We start from the raw sequence: 17,444 nt of genomic DNA, 5'->3' as shown, positions 1-17,444 counted from the left end.
CCCATCCACCCACACACTGCCTTGCTCTCCTCCTCCAGTCAGATCCAGAGTGAGGTCCTTATTATGGTTTAGTGTGTTGGCAGTGGCTCGCTTTGTCATAATCTGCAGCCCTCACATCACCACACCACCACTACGCTAACACTAACCCTCAGCCCAATTAGCATAACCATATTAGAACGCCACTGACGGTGAATTTAACACACAGCTCTGTGTGTGTGTGTATGTATGTGTGTGTGTGACAGGGAATTGAACACACAGCACTGTGGGATAGCATGTGGGAGAACCATAAACCATCAGCAATCTTTCAAAATAGTCCTCAGAGGAGTTGAGCTCTGAAAAATAAGCTCAGACGGATTCTTGTTTAAAAGGGACATTTTAGAAAGTGAGCTCCAAAAGTATTGGGACAGTGACAAATTGTGTTGGATTTAAAATTATACTATGAGGTTAAAGTGCAGACTGTCAGCTTTAATTTGAGGGTATTTTCATCCATATCGGGTAAACCGTTTAGAAATTACAGTACTTTTTGTACAAAGTCCCCCCATTCTAGGGGACCAAAAGTATTAGGGACAAATTCACTTAGATATGCATTAAAGTAGCCTAAAGTTTAGTTCAGTAACCTCACAGTCATTGTATCATTTCAAATGCAAACTGCTGGAGTACACAGCCAAAACAACAAAAAATGTGTCACTGTCCCAATACTTTTGGAACTCACTGTATTTGTAATTTGGAAGGATAACATATGTTTATCCCTGGGGATTCAAAATGCACTGTGTCAGTATATGGTTATCTGTTTAGAACTCTACCCTCGGAGTCACTACATTTTTCACTTATCCTCCATTGACACACTTCTACCAATGAAGAAGCAATCCAGGGTCACTTAGTCTGTAGGACTACCCCTACCATTGAAGCAAGTGAACTCAATAACCCTCAGGTCACAACTAAGTCTGGTTTGGTTCCTTAAACAAAAAAAGAGGATAATGCTTACACTATCTCTGAGTTGGAAATGTGTCACTAACAGTCTAAATTAAGAATCCTGTCCCTCTGGCATTTCAAACACCAATTTCCTTCCATCCAGAGCACAATTTTAACTTAAGGCTTTTATCATAGCCTCAATGTGTCAAGTGAGTAACCTGCCCACTGCGCTCAGCTCACTTGGTGTGGGCAGGGTGCTTCCAAGCTGCTGCTGCTTCTGTTTTTTGAGAAATTAGGGAATTTTTCATGTCGAGGTAATTCCCATTTCATTGCATGCCTGCTGATGGATGTGAATGCCAGCAAAGCAGCTTTGATGTTTGTAGAATTACACAGCAGCTGAATGAGAGGGATATCTCCTTGCTGCATAAGCAAAGGACCCGCTGGAGCTGATGACAGGGCTCCCATGTAATGAACAACATCATTTGTGTTTGGAGACTGACTGTTTTTTCTTCTCACTATCTCATTGTGAAGGCAGGTTCAGAACATCAGGAAAATCACCAGGAGAAGAGGAAGGGAGAGGGAGAGAGAGAGAGAGAGAGAGAGAGAGGAAGAAATAAAGCCAAGGGAGGCTGAAAGAAATGTAGCTGAAGTGAAAACAGATCACCACATCCAAGTGGGCATTTTCTACATTCCATGAAAACCTGCTATCTACGCAGTTTCTTCCGAATGCAACTCTACCTCATTGTGTTCCTGCAAGCACAATGTTTTATCAGATATAGATTCTGATTTACAGTACAATCCTACTATTAGGAATATGTCTCATTATGAAGTACCGGCAGGTTAACGGTACCTCAGACCCATAGCTCATTTACCCCAAGCCGCCCTACTTCAATTTACCAACAGCACCTCTCTCTCTTTCCGAAATTCTTATTGCACTGGCCTGCTGCTGCTTCTCTCTCCCTTCATATCTCATGTTGACACATACAACCACTAAAGGACTCTCTGCCATTTTTCTCGGTTGTTGACTGTGGAATTTTACCCCAATCAACTTTTCGGAGGCACATCCGAGTTCAAGGCGACCTATTTAAACTGAGAAATTTACCAGAGGCGGAGGCATTCATTCATCACATCTGAAAAAGTGTAATGGAACAGCGAGCTGAGTCACTGTGTTAGAGAGGGATGTGAGGGACCACAGCAGAGCATTAGAGAGGCAGAAGAGTTGAAGTAGGTTGAAAATTAGTAATCCCCTGTGTTGGGCTGAGATCCCGCTAACGGGATCGATATGACAACAGCCAGTGGAAGTGCAGGGCGCCAAATTCAAAACAACAGAAATCCCATAATTAAAATTCCTCAAACATACAAGTATTTTACACCCTTTTAAAGATACACTTCTTGTTAATCCCACCACAGTGTCCGATTTCAAAAAGGCTTTACGACAAAAGCACACCAAACGATTATGTTAGGTCAGAGCCAAGTCACAGAAAAACACAGCCATTTTTCCAGCCAAAGAGAGGAGTCACAAAAAGGAGAAATGGAGATAAAAATGAATCACTAACCTTTGATCTTCATCAGATGACACCCATAGGACTTCATGTTACACAATACATGTATGTTTTGTTCGATAAAGTTCATATTTATATAAAAAAAATCTCAGTATACATTGGCACGTTACGTTCAGTATTTCCAAAACATCCGGTTATTTTGCAGAGAGCCAAATCAATTTACAGAAATACTCATAATAAACATTGATAAAAGATACAACTATTATGCACGGAAATATAGATACACTTCTTTTTAATGCAACTGCAGTGTCAGATTTCCAAAAAGCTTTACCGAAAAAGCAAACCATGCAATAATCTGAGTACAGCGCTCAGAGACCAAAACAACCCAAACAGATATCCGCCATGTTGTTTAGTCAACAGAAGTCAGAAATAGCATTATAAATATTCACTTACCTTTGATGATCTTCATCAGAATGCACTCCCAGGAATCCCAGTTCCACAATAAATCTTTGATTTGTTCAATAATGTCCATCATTTATGTCCAAATATCTCCTTATTTGTTCGCGCGTTTAGCCCAGTAATCCAAATTCATGATGCGCGATCACTAGGAGCAGACGAAAAGTCAAAAAGTTTCGTTACAGTCCGTAGAAACATGTCAAACGATGTATAGAATCAATCTTTAGGATGTTTTTAACATAAATCTTCAATAATATTCCAACCGGAGAATTCCTTTGTCTTCAGAAATGCAATGGAACTCAAGCTAACTCTCACGTGAATGTGCGTGGCCAGCTCGTGGCTCTCTGCCAGACCTCTGACTCATTCCTCTCTCATTCGACCCCACTTCACAGTAGAAGCATCAAACAGGGTTCTAAAGACTGTTGACATCTAGTGGAAGCCTTAGGAAGTGCAATTTGATCCCATAGACACTGCATTCGATAGGGAATGAGTTGAAAAACTACAAACCTCAGATTTCCCACTTCCTGGTTGGATTTTTTTCTCAGGTTTTTGCCAGCCATATGAGTTCTGTTATACTCAGACATCATTCAAACTTCAGAGTGTTTTCTATCCAAATCTACTAATAATATGCATATATTAGCTTCTGGGCCTGAGTAGCAGGCAGTTTACTCTAGGCACGCTATTCATCCAAGCTACTCAATACTGCCCCCAAGCCATAAGAAGTTAAAATGGTTAAGGTAAGGTTTACTTAAAAAAAAAAAATTAACTGAAGAGAAAGCTATCTAACTCCAGACAAAATCAAAAACTATAAACATGACGATCATCCTGAGCGCATAAATAGCACACTGAAACAGTGACATGAGGCTAACTGTACATGGAGGATATTTACCAGCTACTTAGCGTAAAAGCATGACCATAAATCTTTAAGCAGAGAAGATATGTATACTTAATTTACTGCTCTGATGAACAGGAATTTATACATATATAAATATTAGTAAAGTGATGAGATTTCACAGGGTAGTCAATTAATTTACTAATTCAGTCCATTCTTATTAACATGCTGAATGAAATGACTGCCTCTGAGCAAGTTCGAGGGAACAACGTATTTTATTGAACGTTTAAGAAAAAAATAAGCACATTTGTGAATGCAGGTGTGCATGCTCGGAGAACTATGTGTGTGTGTGTGTGTGCGTGTGTGTGTGCATGCTCGGAGCACTGTGTGTGTGTGTGTGTGTGTGGTGTGTGTGTGGTGTGTGTGTGTGTGTGTGTGTGCATGCTCGGAGAACTGTGTGTGTGTGTGTGTGTGTGTGCATGCTCGGAGAACTGTGTGTGTGTGTGTGTGTGTGTGTGTGTGTGCATGCTCGGAGAACTATGTGTGTGTGTGTGTGTGTGTGTGCATGCTCGGAGAACTGTGTGTGTGTGTGTGTGTGTGTGTGTGTGTGTGTGTGCATGCTCGGAGAACTATGTGTGTGTGTGTGTGTGTGTGTGTGCATGCTCGGAGAACTGTGTGTGTGTGTGTGTGTGTGCATGCTCGGAGAACTGTGTGTGTGTGTGGAGAACTGTGTGTGTGTGTGTGTGTGTGTGTGTGTGTGTGTGTGTGTGTGTGTGTGTGTGTGTGTGTGTGTGTGTGTGTGTGTGTGTGTGTGTGTGTGTGTGTGTGTGTGTGTGTGTGTATGTGCACGTGTGCGCTTGCAGTTTCACAGAGAGGGATCCTTAGCTCAGAGGGCAGTGGCCTGCTTTAACAGAAGCCAATCCCCGGACATCATGCTCCTGCTGCACTCACACAAATGACAGATAATGACAATCTTACAGCCAGCAACCACCAGGCAACAGACATGGGAAAACATCCCTATCTGGTAGATAGGAGACGGACTGAAGTGATCACTTTTGGTAAAACAAACCCTTTTAACCTCCCACATTTAACCTCCCATGCAATACCATTCCTTCCCTTCTCAACCCTTCTCCTCTCCTCCATTCCCCTCCTTCCCTTTCCTGGCCTCCCATCTCTCCCAAGGGGCCAAAGTGTGCAGTCTGGGGTTTGTTCCTCTGTTTCAACAGGGACCTCATGGCTCATGGAAGTCTGCTCCCCTGTTCCTGTCTCCAGGGACAGGAACTCCTACCTCCACTGACCGCGTTCCCGCTGTTGCCCCAGCAACATTTCTGCAGGGGGGAGATTGTCAGCTCAGAGTCTCCTAGATTAAGTATCTCAGAGGCTTTTGCTTGCCATTTTCCCCCCTCTGTTTTCTCTTTTTTTCTAAACCCAATCCCAAAACAATGGGCTTTGGTCATGGCTGGCTAAAACATAGCTTAACAAAGCTGGGATGTACCGGAGTTCTGTGAGCTGTAACTGAACTGGATTCTGTTGATGCTAATTACACAAACTCAATACAGTCCAACCAAACTGGAGGAATGCTGTTTCTCTCTTCTTGGCATCCCCACTTCAAAGACAAGCAACAGGAAGAGAAGAAAGTTCAGGGAATGAAGACTTGAAGCTTTTGAAGGTTTACCGAGCTGCTGCTGTGCATACCATGAATATTCATACACTTTTAGAAGGGAAAAACTTTTGCGTCAACTTTAAACTTCTGTTTTTCTCTCGTCTTGTACCAGGATGGTAATCGCAAAACGTTGTCATAAACAAATGAACACTGCCAGGAAAGGGGATTTAGTCATCTGTTATGACACCTGTTTATAACACGGGGAGTAGCACTTCTCCCTTTCCACAAGAAAATTATATTTTGCAGAAATCTGTTTCCAGGGCTGCTCAGAACCAAATGGTTATGTTCACAGCAGAACATAAAATCAATCAGCTTTGTAATGGTCTTGTCTGAAAGCATGACAAATACCCAATCTGGTGGATAGCTTTACATACAGTATATGCACTCATAAACATGCTGACAGAACCATTTTCCTCATCCACTGCTATGGCCTGGCCCTGAAACGAGGAGTAGTCTATTCTGTAAATAAGAAATTACTCAGAGGACCGGAATATTCCCTTGGACAATTTGTGTTTAAAATGAGTACCAATTACAGTAGGAAATCAGTCCGACTTGCCGTAGCAGTAGTCCAATATCACATTTGAAATGTAAATACAGTACAGGCCAGGGTGAGATTCTTTGGCACATAAGAAAGCAGCTTTTTGTGGTTTTAATGAAATCCCTCTCGATCAATGCTGTCAATACAGATCGACAGTATTTCACATTGTAACTGTTGTCGTCTGGAGATAGAGAGTAGGACCAAGGTGCAGCGTCGTAAGTGTTCATGTCTTTTTAATAAACAAACTGAACACTGGAACAAAAACAATAAACGATGTGAACAAAACTAAACAGTAGCGTGTGGCCAAAACACTCACACGGAAACAAACACTCACACGGAAACAAACACTCACACGGAAACAAACACTCACACGGAAACAAACACTCACACGGAAACAAACACTCACACGGAAACAAACACTCACACGGAAACAAACACTCACACGGAAACAAACACTCACACGGAAACAAACACTCACACGGAAACAAACACCCACACGGAAACAAACACCCACACGGAAACAACCACTCACACGGAAACAAACACCCACACGGAAACAACCACTCACACGGAAACAAACACCCACACGGAAACAAACACTCACACGGAAACAAACACCCACAAACCAACAGTGAAACCCAGGCTACCTAAGTATGATTCTCAATCAGAGACAACTAACGACACCTGCCTCTGATTGAGAACCATACTAGGCCGAACACAAAAACCAACATAGAAAAACAAACAGACTGCCCACCCCAACTCACGCCCTGACCATATTTAAACAAAGACAAAAACAAAGGAACTAAGGCCAGAACGTGACAGTACCCCCCCCCAAGGTGCGGACTCCGGCCGCAAAACCTGAACCTATAGGGGAGGGTCTGGGTGGGCTTCAGTCCGCGGTGGCGGCTCTGGCGCGGGACGTGAACCCCACTTCACCATTGTTTTTTCGCGCCTCTTAGCCCGCCTCCGTGGCCTCTTTAGAGTGGCTACCCTCGCCGCCGACCTTGGATTGGGGACCCACGCCACGGGTCCCGAATGGACGGGAGACTCCGACAACGCCGGACATGCGGGAGACTCCGGCAGCGCCGGACTAGCGGGAAACTCCGGCAGCGCCGGACTAGCGGGAAACTCCGGCAGCGCCGGACATGCGGGAGACTCCGGCAGCGCCGGACATGCGGGAGACTCCGGCAGCGCCAGACATGCGGGAGACTCCGGCAGCGCCGGACATGCGGGAGACTCCGGCAGCTCCGGAGTGAAGGGCGATTCTGGCATCGCCTGGCTGACTGGCGGCTCCTGGCTGACTGGCGGCTCTGGTGGGTCCTGGCTGACTGGCGGCTCCTGGCTGACTGGCGGCTCTGGCGGCTCAGGACAGATGGGAGACTCTGGCGGCTCAGGACAGACTGGAGACTCTGGCGGCTCAGGACAGACGGGAGACTCTGGCGGCGCTGGACAGGCGGGAGCACCTTTAGGGAGAAGACGGAGAGACAGCCTGGTGCGGGGGGCTGCCACCGGAGGGCTGGTGCGTGGAGGTGGCACCGGATAGACCGGACCGTGAAGGCGCACTGGAGCTCTGAGCACCGAGCCTGCCCAACCTTACCTGCTTGAATGCTCCCCGTAGCCAAGCCAGTGCGGCAAGGTGGAATAGCCCGCACTGGGCTGTGCTGGCGAACCGGGGACACCATGCGTAAGGCTGGTGCCATGTACACCGGCCCGAGGAGACACACTGGAGACCAGATGCGCTGAGCCGGTTTCATGGCACCTGGCTCGATGCCCACTCTAGCACGGCTGATACAGGACCTGGGATGCACCGCACCGGGCTATGCACACGCACCGGGGACACCGTGCGCCTCACGGCATAACACGGTGCCTGCCCGGTCCCTCTCACTCTCCGGTAAGCACGGAGAGTGAGTTGGCTCAGGTCTCCTACCTGACTTAGCCACACTCCTCGTGTGCCCCCACCCCCAATACATTTTCGGGGCTGCCTCTCGGGCTTCCTTGCCAGCCGTGTTCCCTCGAAGTGCAGGCTCCCATTACCTGCTGCCTCCGCTCTCCTGGCTGCCTCCACCTGTTCCCATGGGAGGCGATCCCTTCCAGCCAGGATCTCCTCCCATGTGTAGCAACCCTTGCCGTCCAAAACGTCCTCCCATGTCCAGGAGTCCTGAGATTGCTGCTGCCCGATACCACGCTGCTTGGTCCTTTTTTGGTGGGTGTTTCTGTAACGGTTGTTGTCTGGAGATAGAGAGGAGGACCAAGGTGCAGCATGGTAAGTGTTCATGTCTTCTTAATAAACAAACTGAACACTGGAGCAAAAACAATAAACGATGTAAACAAAACGAAACAGTACCGTGTGGCCCAAACACTCACACGGAAACAAACACCCACAAACCAAAAGTGAAACCCAGGCTACCTATGTATGATTCTCAATCAGAGACGACTAACGCCACCTGCCTCTGATTGAGAACCATACTCGGCCGAACACAAAAACCAACATAGAAAAACAAACAGACTGCCCACCCCAACTCACGCCCTGACCATACTAAAACAAAGACAAAAACACAGGAACTAAGGTCAGAACGTGACACATGTCGCCATTTTTAATCATTCTCAAAAGCATGTAGGTTAATTGGTGGATATGCAAATCTTAAAAGAATAAGATAATAAAATAAGGTTAGGATATGAAGTGCATTTGGGTATTAGGAAAGTGCTATATAAATCATATGTATTATTATGATGTACATGGGTGATCTAATGCAGGGATCATCTCAATACCAGAGATAGATAGTTTGTGAACAGACACAAATACACACAGCTCCTTTATTACCATAATATACTACTGCATGCTGAGTGTGTGTACCACAGAAATATAATTACTAGAATGGTGATTCTCATTCTAGTCAATGAGTCTGTAATTATATTTCTATGGTGTGTGTGACTACATTGCCATAAGACACTGCCGTATCACTTAGTAACAATGTTACCGCGGTCAATGCTGTTTAAATCATTTTCCATACAAGATTCAAACAGTGCTCTCAGGCTAAACCCAATGTCAGTTAATGTTAGATTAGCATTCTGTGCTAGCTCTCTCTCTCCTTCCTACACTCCCCCTTTCCGGCTCCCTGTCTTCTTCCCTCTTTCTCCCTCCCTGCCCACCTCCCTCAATCTTCTTCACTCCCTCTCTCCACTCTGCCAGGAATAGTGCCTCATAATGCAAGGCTCTACGCTGACCTTTCTTACAAGGAGCACGTGTGCGCCTCAGTTGAAAAATGTAGGCTCATATGCAAGTAAAATGTTCTCACTGTAGAGCTCTGTAATGGCTGAACAACACGTCCCCTGCAGGGAAAGGAAGGGAGAGGCTGCCATCTTGGGGTAATTATGAAAGAGGGATTTATCCTGCCTGCTTTCCTGCCTGCCTGCCGCTGTCTGTCTGAGCCCACTCAACCCACAGGGCACAACACATCAAACCCCACAGCAATTTATTATTTATTATATGTAACCTTTATTTAACCAGGTAGCCCCATTGAGGACAGAATACCTATTTTCTAAGGGAGAAATGCATTAATGTGTGATATGTGGACATTCATGCTGAATTAGAATAATAATGTAGAACCAAAATAAATTAAACATTTCTGAAGCAATGTACCAACGGAGACAGAGGTTGTCAAACCCAGTTAAGCTGATGAAAACAGAAAATACACCAAGCAGTTACATATTCCTTAACTGTGTCATTTAGGTGTGGTTTTTATATACAGTTGAAGTTGGAAGTTTACATACACCTTAGCCAAATACATTTAAACTCAGTTTTTCACAATTCCTGACATTTAATTCCAGTAAAAATTCCCTGTCCATGGTCAGTTAGGATCACCATTTTATTTTAAGAATGTGAAATGTCAGAATAATAGTAGAGAACTATTAACTTCAGCTTTTATTTCTTTCATCACATTCCCAGTGGGTCAGAAGTTTACATACACTCAATTAGTATTTGGTAGCATTGCCTTTAAATTGTTTAACTTGGGTCCAACATTTCAGGTAGCCTTCCACTAGCTTCCCACAATAAGTTGGGTGAATTTTGGCCCATTCCTCCTGACAGAGCTGGTGTAACTGAGTCAGGTTTCTAGGCCTCCTTGCTCGCACACGCTTTTCAGTTCTGCCCACAAATTTTTTATCTAGGATTGAAATCAGGGCTTTGTGATGGCCACTCCAATACCTTGATTTTGTTGTCCTTAAGCCATTTTGCCACAACGTTGGAAGTATGCGTGGGGTCATTGTCCATTTGGAAGACACATTTGCGACCAAGCTTTAACTTCTTGACTAATGTCTTGAGATCTTGCTTCAATATATCCACATAATTTTCCATCCTCATGATGCCATCGATTTTGTGAAGTGTACCAGTCCCTCCTGCAGCAAAGCACCCCCACAGCATGATGCTGCCACCCCCATGCTTCACGGTTGGGATGGTGTTCTTCGGCTTGCAAGCATCACCCTTTTTCCTCCAAACATAACGATGGTCACTATGACCAAACAGTTCTATTTTTGTTTCATCAGACAAGAGGACATTTCTCCAAAAAGTATGATATTTGACACCATGTGCAGTTGCAAACTGTTTTGGAGCAGTGGCTTCTTCATTGCTGAGCACCCTATCAGGTTATGTCAATAAGAACTCGTTTTATTGTGGATATAGATACTTTTGTACCTGTTTCCTCCATCTTCACAAGGTCCTTTGCTGTTGCTCTGGGATTGATTTGAACTTTTCGCACCCAAGTACGTTCATCTCTAGAAGAAAGAACGTGTCTCCTTCTTGAGCTGTATGGTGGCTACGTGGTCCCATAGTGTTTATACTTGCGTACTATTGTTTGTACAGATGAACGTGGTATTCAGAAATTGCTCCCAAGGATGAAATTGGCTGATTGGCTGATTTGCTGTCTCCAATTGGCTGATTTCTTATGATTATGTCAATTGGCCAGAAGCTTCTAAAGCCATGACATCATTTTCTGGAATGTTCCAAGCTGTTTAAAGGCACAGTCATCTTAGTATATGTAAACTTCTTACCCACTGGAATTGTGATACAGTGAAATAATCTGTCTGTAAACAATTGTTGGAAAAATGACTTGTGTCATGCACAACGTAGATGTCCTGATAGACTTAACAAAGCTATAGTTTGTTAACAAGAAATTTGTGGCGTAGAGTTTTAATGACTCCAACCTAAGTGTATGTAAACTTCCCACTTCAACTGTAAGCCCTCTTGGGTTTCCACCCTCACCTGCACAGTGTTTTTGTCATGTTTTTTTTATGTGCACGCTTTTGTTTTTCACTTGTCTTCTTTAATGTGAATAAATCAAACTAAAACATGTCTGCCTATTCATGACCCCTTGCTCTTCCACATCAAACCTGAATACCATCAAAGCAACACAACACAAATGCATCAGACATTTACGTTTTACATTTTAGTCACCACCAATAAATCTACGATAATCGATCATTTCAATAAGCATTTTTCAACGGCTGGCCATGCTTTCTGCCCCGGCCAACAGCTCTGCATCCCCCTCAGAAACTTGCCCAAGCCCCCTCCCTAATTTTCCTTCACCCAAATCCAGACAGCTGATGTTCTGAAAGAGCTGCAAAATCTGGATCCCTACAAATCAGCTGGGCTAGACAATCTGGACCCTCTCTTTCTAAAATGGCAAAATTGTTGCAACCCCTATTACTAGCCTATTCAACCTCTCTTTTGTGTCGTCTGAGATCCCCAAAAATTGGAAAGCTGCTGCGGTCATCCCCCTCTTCAAAGGGGGAGGCACTCTAGACCCCAACTGTTATAGACCTATATCCATCCTGCCCTGCCTTTCTAAAATCTTCGAAAGCCAAGTTAACAGATCACCGACCATTTCGAATCTCACCGTACCTTCTCCACTATGCAATCTGCTTTCCGAGCTGGTTCATGGGTGCACCTCAGCCATGCTCAAGGTCCTAAACGATATCATAACCACCACCAAAAGACTACTGTGCAGCTGTCTTCATCGACCTGGCCAAGGCTTTCGACTCTGTCAATCACCGCATTCTTATCGGCAGACTCAATAGCCTTTGTTTCTCAAATGACTGCCTCGCCTGGTTCACCAACTACTTCTCAGATAGAGTTTAGTGTGTCAAATTGAAGGTCCTGTCCTGGACCTCTGGCAGATTCTATGGGGGTGAAATTCTCTGACACTTTTCTCTGTATATATCAATGATGGTCGCAGTTGTAAATGAGAACTTGTTCTCAACTAGCCTACTTGGTTAAATAAATGTGAAACTAAAAAAATAACATTTAATAGATGCTCTTATCCAGAGCGACTTACAGTTAGTGCATTCATCTTAAAATAACTAAGTGGGACAAGCACATATCACAGGCATAAAAAGTAACATTTTCCTCAATATCGTAGCTACAGTAGAGTCACGGTGCTAGAAGGGGTGTCTCAGAAGAAATCTCAGAAGCCATCGCAATAACAAAAACATAAGTAGGCTGGGATTAGTGCGCCCAGGGACTTGAGTCTATGAGGAGAGAGTGCGAGAGGATACTTTTTTCAGGGGAGATTTTGGCTGATTCTCAAATAACACCCTATTTCCTTACATCCCTATGGGCCCTTGTCAAAAGTAGAGCACTATATAGGAAATAGAGTGCCATTTGTGACGCAGACTTTTTCATTAGCAGCCAGGGCCACATTTGGCTTCCCACGGTGCTTCAGAACAAAGAGTGTGTCTGAAAGCAGGGACCCTTGACGTGGGACGTGGCACTCTAATTGGAGCCTTGGTAATCCTCTCTCTCCCCCCTCCCTCTCCAGTCTCGGCTGTGGAACCAACAGTGTCAACAGGCTCTCTACTTTAACAACGGCACAGGGGAGCAGATCGTCACTGTTCAGCCAGCCGTGGGCAGATGCCTACTCCACACACACACAGAGAGAAAGAGGGAGAGAGCATGTGATAGGTAGAGAAAGAGAGAAAGAAAGAGAGAGAGAGGTAAAGAGGGGTTAGCAGACCAGCTCTGCGTGCTCCTCAGCGTGGCAGGGGAGTAAGGAGTGATTGCAGGGAAGTAAGGTGGTACACGTCATCTACTGACATGGATGAGGATTAGGAGAATAGTTTAGAGAGGATGAAACTCAACTGGACAGCCTGCCCTTCACTCTATGGATCACGTGGTGTATTGCAGTTTCCCAACTCCAGTCCTCAAGTATTTCCAACAGCACAAATGTTTGTTGTATCCCTGGACAAAAACACCTGATTCAACTTGTCAAGGGCTTGATGATTAGTTGACAAGTATAATCAGGTGTGCTTGTCCAGGGCCACAACAAAAAATTATACTCTTGCGGGTACTGAAAGACCGGAGCTGGGAACCACTGGTCTATTGTATCATGGCTGGAGTCTGGAGGCTTGGAGAGAAGCACTAATTATATCAGCCTTGCTAGGTAGAGTCGTCAGTGACTCAAAAGGTCAGCTGGATATATCAGGATAAAAAAAGAAGATGAAACACAGATATCGAACGGACAGAAACATGTTGTTTCCATGTCAACATGCAGTACAGTAAGGATGGATGATGTACAGGCCAAGGCTTGGGGCGAAATACAACAATCCTGTCATTATTCATGTACACACATATGACAAGTACAGTACATCATTGGTACCACAGGTGAAATCCACTTGATTTTAGCAACAAACAAGGTCCCAGTTTGTTTGACAGCAAATAAACAACAGTGTATGTAAACGTGGATAAATTGTAGTTACTTGCAGGACTGACACAATGTCATCTCGTCGTACTTGGTAGTTCCTCACACTCCAGCGGTTCAGCAGCATCATGTCAGAACCTGTCACATTCCCCTCAGGACACATAGAGGGCTGAGGAGACACACACACATGTACCCACACAAATAAGGTGAGTCATAGACAAAAATTTGAGGATCGGGAGAAGTACAGCAGCATTGTCATTAGTGTCCTCCTGAACAGAAATATAGCAGATAAGGTCAAGGAAGGGACAAACATGGGACTGACTGACTGAACACATAACACCTGAATACCTCAGGGACCTATTGTTCTCAAAATGACATATCGTTCTCAACGTGACATACCGTTCTCAACGTGACATACCGTTCTCAAAGTGACATACCGTTCTCAAAGTGACATACCGTTCTCAAAGTGACATACCGTTCTCAAAGTGACATACCGTTCTCAACGTGACATACTGTTCTCAAAGGGACTTATTGTTCTCAAAGTGACATATCGTTCTCAACGTGACATACCGTTCTCAACGTGACATACCGTTCTCAAAGTGACATACCGTTCTCAAAGTGACATACCGTTCTCAAAGTGACATACCGTTCTCAAAGGGACTTATTGTTCTCAAAGTGACATATCGTTCTCAACGTGACATACCGTTCTCAACGTGACATACCGTTCTCAAAGTGACATACCGTTCTCAAAGTGACATACCGTTCTCAAAGTGACATACCGTTCTCAAAGTGACATACCGTTCTCAACATGACATACTGTTCTCAAAGGGACTTATTGTTCTCAAAGTGACATATCGTTCTCAATGTGACATACCGTTCTCAGCGTGACATACCGTTCTCAAAGTGACATACCGTTCTCAAAGTGACATACCGTTCTCAAAGTGACATACCGTTCTCAAAGGGACTTATTGTTCTCAAAGTGACATATCGTTCTCAACGTGACATACCGTTCTCAACGTGACATACCGTTCTCAAAGTGACATACCGTTCTCAAAGTGACATACCGTTCTCAAAGTGACATACCGTTCTCAACGTGACATACTGTTCTCAAAGGGACTTATTGTTCTCAAAGTGACATATCGTTCTCAACGTGACATACCGTTCTCAGCGTGACATACCGTTCTCAAAGTGACATACCGTTCTCAAAGTGACATACCGTTCTCAAAGTGACATACCGTTCTCAAAGGGACTTATTGTTCTCAAAGTGACATATCGTTCTCAACGTGACATACCGTTCTCAACGTGACATACCGTTCTCAAAGTGACATACCGTTCTCAAAGTGACATACCGTTCTCAAAGTGACATACCGTTCTCAAAGTGACATACCGTTCTCAACGTGACATACTGTTCTCAAAGGGACTTATTGTTCTCAAAGTGACATATCGTTCTCAACGTGACATACCGTTCTCAACGTGACATACCGTTCTCAACGTGACATACCGTTCTCAACGTGGCATACCGTTCTCAACGTGGCATACCGTTCTCAACGTGGCATACCGTTCTCAACGTGACATACCGTTCTCAACGTGACATACCGGTGTCGTGTCTTTACTATCATTAACTGAAGACTTATAGTTTTTATCAAAGATTCTCTGTAATTAGTATTACGCGATTAGACTGATTAATCATGTAACCGTAATTACTAGGAAGTCAGGGCACCAAGGAAGAATATTCAGATTACAAAGTTATCATTTCCCAAAATAACGTTTCAGATATTTTATCTGATCAAATTAGTCTTCTAATTAATGAATGATTTACTTTACCTCACCTTAGTCTCATTCCAAACGTCGTAAATTGTTGGTTATCTGCACGATCCCAGTCTTCACTATAAGTCATCCATACATCAATTGTCTTAAATAATTTATTTATTACTAACTAAGTAATTCACAGAAATGCATAAACAAACAAACAAACAAGGTAAATGTGGTTACATGAAATGAGAATGTGCCCTAGTGGGATAAACCGGCATGGCGGCTTTTTAGACAAAAGGGGAAGTTGGGGTCAACTAAGAAGTCACTACAGCGTGATAGTTGTAACAATTGAAATGCTAATCCTTTACACATTCGGGAACAATTGCAATCAATATATATATTTACGCTCAGTGTGTCGTCTTGATCGCTGGTGAAAAGTTTGTTTCTTTTGTAGAATTGTCCATTTCTCTCTCTCTCTCTCTCTCTCTCGGTTGTGGTTAGAGGGGATAGTTCAGAGTGACATTCATTAGTTTCGTTATAGAATGGATGTTTCGGCGGTTGTCGTTCTTCGCGTGCAATGATACCGAATTCCTAGCTGCAGACTAGTAATTAATATCAAAGACTTGTTCTTATTCTGTCGGTATCAATAGTCTAAGAGTTTAACCGTATGGTTAAAAGATTCAGCAATGGATTACAACCTTTGTCCTCTCATAATGGAGAAAAACATGGTCTGCAACCTTTAGCCATCTCGTAATTGAGGTAAGCTCGGTCTGCTGATCGAATACCCGAGTGGGGGTTTTATTCGGAAGGGCCGAAAAAGGGCTGTCCCAGGAGGCCTAACCCTAACTGGGCTCAGGGGCGGTCCTCTGATTTAGTTCAAATCAAAAGGGAATTGTATTCTTCTTCATTAAACAGTCCAAAATCATATCACACAATTATACAAACAGTATCATACTCACTCATTCATCTTATACAACAATTAGATGTAAACCTCATATCTGAGGCTATTATATAAACAGTGTTATGGTAATGTGGCCACACCGTCTCCCATGAGCTTCCCCAAGTTGTGACAAACGGACCAGTTCGTAGCTGGATTCTTCACCGATCTTTTATACTTTCTCCGGAACATGAAATTTGTTCTTACCTCAAGTTCTGTGAGTTGGAAGGTATTCCTTTGTCCTCTATGAAAATGTACTCTGCCTCTTATACTCTGTGTCCATGAGGAGATCCTCAGGAATTTTTGACGTCTCTCTGACCACAGCAGCCTAGTTGAAGGAGGAAAGGGGGAGGCGGGGAGAGGGGGATGGGGCTTGCTATACCCAAAGAGGCCAACGTTATGACACCGTTCTCAAAGGGACCTATTGTTCTCAAAGGGACCTATTGTTCTCAAAGGGACCTACTGTTCTCAAAGGGACCTATTGTTCTCAAAGTGTCATATGGTTCACAAAGTGACATACCGTTCTCAAATTGACATATTGTTTTCAAAGTGACATATTCCTCTCAGAAAAGAGAAGTGGCATCCTCCTGCCATGCCATACTGTGATGGCTTCAGCCTATGTCCTTCTGTGTCTACTGATTCAAACTGACAGATACGGTTGGCAAAAACACAGTAGCTGTCACACCCTGATCTGTTTCACCTGTCTTTGTGCTTGTCTCCACCCCCCTTCAGGTGTCGCCCATCTTCCCCATTATCCCCAGTGTACTTATACCCGTGTTGTCTGTTGCCAGTTCGTTTTGTTTTTCGTCAAGCCTACCATCTTTTTTTCCTGTGCTCCTGTCTGTCTCTAGTTCCTGTTTTCTATCTTTCCCGGTTTTGACCATTCTGTCTGCCCTGACCCTGAGCCTGCCTGTTGTTCTGTACCTTGCCATACCACCCTGGATTACTGACCTCTGCCTGCCCGTGACCTGTCGTTTGCCTGCCCCCTGATTTTGTAATAAACTTTTGTTACTTGGAAACTGTCTGCATCTGGGTCTTCTCCTGAGCCTTGACAATAGCCGTCTATAAAACATCTTACCTTTCAAATGTAGTGGTGTGGAAAGGTTACTCAACCATATTAAATGTCAGATTGTGTGCGTATATTATCTGTCATGGAATCTA

General features: G+C 44.1%; 1 pseudogene; it reads right to left on the bottom strand.

The window, feature by feature from the left end:
• LOC112219141 overlaps positions 1 to 17,444 on the bottom strand; it is a 228,866-nt pseudogene that overhangs the window by 201,019 nt on the left and 10,403 nt on the right.

This window comes from Oncorhynchus tshawytscha, linkage group LG19, assembly GCF_018296145.1.
Source record: "Oncorhynchus tshawytscha isolate Ot180627B linkage group LG19, Otsh_v2.0, whole genome shotgun sequence".
NCBI lineage: Eukaryota > Metazoa > Chordata > Actinopteri > Salmoniformes > Salmonidae > Oncorhynchus > Oncorhynchus tshawytscha.
The sequence above is the reverse complement of the archived record's forward strand: the minus strand, read 5'-3'. Positions and strand labels throughout refer to the sequence as shown.